Genomic DNA, 4673 nt, shown 5'->3' with positions numbered 1-4673 from the left:
ATTTGGACTCTCCTAGCTCCTCCTATGCCTATATATACACCCCCCTTGAAAATCCCGGATCCCCTCCTCCTCCAAACCCTAGATCCACCCCACCGCGCCGCGCCGGACATATTTCTGCCGACGAACAATGTCCGGATAGCCCCGCGCCGCCACGTGTCGCTCGTCGGTTGGCCCGGCCGCCTCTCCTCAGCCGCCGGCCCGGGAGGCCCGTCCCCGGCCCCCGCGGCCCGAAGAGCCGCCGCCGCCCCGCGGGCTCCCTGAGCCGGACCACCGCCGCCACCTCCCTCCTAGCCGGCCGCCGCCGTCCACCGCGCCACCGCGCGCGCCCTTGCCGGCCGGCGCCCGAAGCGGCCGCCAGACCACCGCCCCGACCTCGCCGGAGCCGCTCCGCCGCCGCCCATCGCCGGATCCGGCCGGCCCCGCCGTCCGCCTCCTCCTCCCCTCACGCCGGCGACCTCAGCTCCAGTGCCGTCGAACCTCGGTTTCCGCGTCGATGAACAGTGCAGCCGGCCAGATCTAGATCCAAAACAAATATCTCGGTTGACATTTCCCTCTCCCCTCTAATTTTTGTGCCTACTTTGACCTGCCGTAACTTTGCATCCGTAGCTCCGATTTGGGCATATAGTATATCAAAATGTTCGTCTCGACGAGTAAATCATTTCATTCCATTGCATCTTTTTCATTTGAGTTCATCTTGATGCCCAAAATTCTGTTAGAAGGAGGCTTCGTGAGTTAATTGTTAGATCTGCTAGTTCATCTTAGACTTTTGTCATTTTTGCCATGATTATTGTGTGCATGATATGCCTGTGAGTCCTACATATGTTTTGTTAAGCATTTTGTCTTCCTTCCAGAGGTGCAACCCATGCATTTTTAGGATGTGTGTGGTGACTTGTGCAAGCTAGCAAAGTGAGGCACCCGGGAAATATGTTTTCAGAGACTTAGTTGTTTTCACTAAGTCTGGGATTATTTAGTTCATGATGCCATATGTTCAGCTTGTTTCCTAGTGATCCGTGACTCTTTTGGGGATGATCAGTAAAGGAGTTTTGTTAATCATGTTATGCTTTATCCATCCATGTCTTTGTTTACAATTATGGAGCATCCTAGCTTGAGTCAATCGAGCTCTACTTTTGCTTCATTGTGAATCTGGGTAGATCGTCAACTTGTTTGCGATTTTGCCGATGTTGTTGTAGTCGATCCGTGCATGCTATGCCATTGTTCTTGCCATGTCTAGCTTGTATTTTGTGCCTTCTTTATGGGTGTATGCTTGCCTTGCCATGACTTGCACCGTGGCGAGTGTAAGCCAACTATGTTCTCCCTCTTTTATTATATATTACATGGGATGTTGTAATGATTGCCTGACTTGCGACATTGCTTTCAATGCGGTTATGTCTCTAAGTCGTGCCTCGACACGTGGGAGCTATAGACGCATCGAGGGCGTTACAAGTTGGTAATCAGAGCCTTCCCCGACCTTAGGAGCCCCATTGCTTGATCGTTTTAGCAGCCGAGTTGTGTCTAGAAAATGTTTTGAGTCCTTAGGAATTATATATCGGAGAGTTTAGGAATTCTTTTTACTTCCCAATCTCCTCATCGCTCTGGTAAGGCATCCTGACGTAGAGTTTTGACTCTTCTCTTCTCAAATTTCATTAAAAAAAATTCAGGATCACGCCGTATCTTGGAATCGTTCCGATGGCTTATGATGAGAACATTGTCTTGGTGCCTCCTGTCAGGGGTTTAGTGGAAGTGTCCCGGGGAGTTGAGCTCTGAGGTGTTGTCATCATAATTTTATCGTTGCAATTCTGGAATACTTGAGATATGTTCGCCGACATCGAAAATCTCTTTTATGCAGTTCGTTGGTGAGATAACCTCGACGCCACCCAGTACTAGGGCGGGAGTTCGGGAGTATCGCCATAACTTGTATAACGGATGCTTTTCGAAGGTTGAGGTAGATGGTTTCCGAAGTTTTCTTGGTTATGTGTTGAAGGATGGATACAGCTGGATGTAGGATTTGCTAGTTTGGGTGAGATATTATGCTTCCCCTGTATCCCCAACACCTGATTGCATAACCGGAAAGGTTCGGGAGTTTCATAGGTGGGAATTCTAGTAGCTCTAGTTCTTCTTCCACGGATATTGGTTTGAGATTGGGATTTCTTACTGATTATTCGTTCTTGATCCGTACCTTGTTGATTTATTTCTCTACCTTAATTCTACGTGGCTTCTCAATTTATGGATATGTTACCATTTGAAGAGGAATGCATTCGTTCATTTTGTTCGGATGTGAAGACTATATGTTGCAATTTTCATTCCGTTGGATTCAGCTTCAATATTTATCTGTCTATGTGCTAACGGTGGTCAACCTCTTCAGGATGGCTCCCGCTAAGAGCACCAGTCAGAACCAGAATCAAGATCCGCCACCACCTCCACCTCCTCCAGAGGCATGGCAAGCTGTGATGGCCGCAACCAATGCAAACACTCAGCTGATCATGCAAATTCTTCAAGAGCGCAATCAAGGCAGTCAGGGAATCATGGCAGCAACCAGGGTCACTTTGCTACACTCAACCAGTTCCTTGCTAACGGGCCAAAGACTTTCAGCAATTGTGTTGAGGAAACCGATGCTGACGATTGGCTTGTGGATCTGTGTAAGCATTTGGAGTGCAGTAACGTCAGGCCTGAGGACTTTGTCAAGTTCGCTTCCTTCCAACTCAAAGATCAAGCTGCAGAATGGTTCCAACAGTACAAGGATTCCAGAGGTGGACGTGTTATCACTCGGGATGATTTCCGTCGAGATTTCCGAGCTCATCATATTCCGCAGAGTGTGGTTGAAAGCAAGCGTGAGGAATTCCGCAATCTGAAGCAAGGTTCTTTGTCTGTCTATGACTACAACAAATTATTCCAGAAGCTTTCCCGCTTTTCCAAGCAGGACGTGCTTGATGAGAAGAGCATGATATATCAGTTCAGAGGTGGTCTCAGAGAAGATATTCAGCTCGCTCTTGTTCTCTTCGAGCCCTTGAGATACGATGAGTTCTACAACATGGCACTGAAGCAAGAGGCTGCTCAATTGAGGTGTGATGCTTCCAGGAAGCGAGTCAGAGATGTTACTCCTTCTTTCTCTACTCAAGTGGCCAAGCAGCAGAAGTTTTGGCTTCCTCCTCCTCCGTTCCGTCAGCCGTTTCAGCAGAATAGCAAAGGTGGCAGTGGTTCTTCCCACCCACCCAACCCTGGCTTTCAGAACAAGACTTCGTCTCAAGCTCCAAGATCGAGTGCTCCGTATCACCGTCCGCTTTCAGAGGTCACGTGCAACAAGTGCCAACAGAAGGGTCACTATGCCAACAAGTGTTTCAACCAGAGGCGTCTTCCTCCTCCTCCTCCTGTCAGATCGGCAAGTACAGCTGTGGTCAAGCATAACCCCAAGCATGCCAAGGTGAATTTGATGAATGCAGCTCAGGCAGAGGACTCGTCAGATGTGATCATGGGTAACCTTCCCGTTAATGATATTCCTGCAAAAGTTCTTTTTGACACTGGTGCATCGCATTCCTTTTTGTCATGCCCTTTTGCATCGAAACACAATGTTGATACCGAGATTATGCCCAAAGTCATGCAAGTTGTTTCTCCCGGCAAGCTTTTGACTTCTAGTTTGGTTGCTCCCGATGTCTCTATCACGTTGGGCGATTACAAGTTTCTCTCTTCTCCGGTGGTTCTTGGTAACTCGGATATTGATCTTATTCTCGGGATGGATTGGCTTTCTAAGCACAAGGCTCAGCTTGATTGTGCAGCCAGGCAGATTCAATTGACTCATTCGTCTGAGGATGTAATTGTCTTTGCTGCTCGGGATGATACTATCCGTCTGTTTTCTCTCAATGAGAAGGGTGAATTGGATGCCATCTCTCAAATTCCAGTCATTTGCGAATATCAAGACGCCTTTCCAGAAGAGCTCCCAGGAATGCCTCCGCACCGGCCAGTTGAATTCGTTATTGAGCTTGAGCCTGGCACGGTACCTGTGTGCAAACGTCCTTACAAGCTCGGACCTGAAGAGTTGAAGGAGCTGAAGAAGCAACTCGATGAGCAAGAAAGAATGGGTCTTATCTGGCCTAGTACTTCTCCATGGGGTTGTGGTGTTCTTTTTGTGAAGAAGAAGGATGGAACGGACCGACTTTGTGTTGATTACCGTCCGGTGAACAAGAAGACCATCAAGAACAAATACCCACTTCCCAACATCAATGAGCTGTTCGAACAACTCAAAGGTGCCCAAGTATTATCCAAGCTTGATCTCCGTATGGGTTATCACCAGATTCGCATTCGTGAAGAAGATATTCCCAAGACAGCATTCAGAACAAGCTTTGGGTCATATGAATACACTGTCATGTCTTTTGGCCTCGCCAACGCTCCTCCGACGTTCTCTCGCATGATGAACTTCATCTTCAACGCCTACACCAATGACTTCGTTTTGGTCTATCTCGATGACATTCTGGTTTTCTCGAAGAACAAGGAAGATCATGCCAAGCATTTGCGTTTGGTTCTCGATAAGCTCAGGGAACATCAGTTCTACGCCAAGTTCTCCAAGTGTGAATTTTGGCTTGATGAGGTTCTTTATCTTGGTCATATCATCTCTGCCAAGGGCATTTCCGTGAATCCCGAGAAGGTGTCCGCAATTGTGAATTGGGAACCTCCTCAGAATG

This window comes from Triticum urartu, chromosome 1 (genome assembly GCF_003073215.2).
Source record: "Triticum urartu cultivar G1812 chromosome 1, Tu2.1, whole genome shotgun sequence".
NCBI lineage: Eukaryota > Viridiplantae > Streptophyta > Magnoliopsida > Poales > Poaceae > Triticum > Triticum urartu.
The sequence above is the reverse complement of the archived record's forward strand: the minus strand, read 5'-3'. Positions refer to the sequence as shown.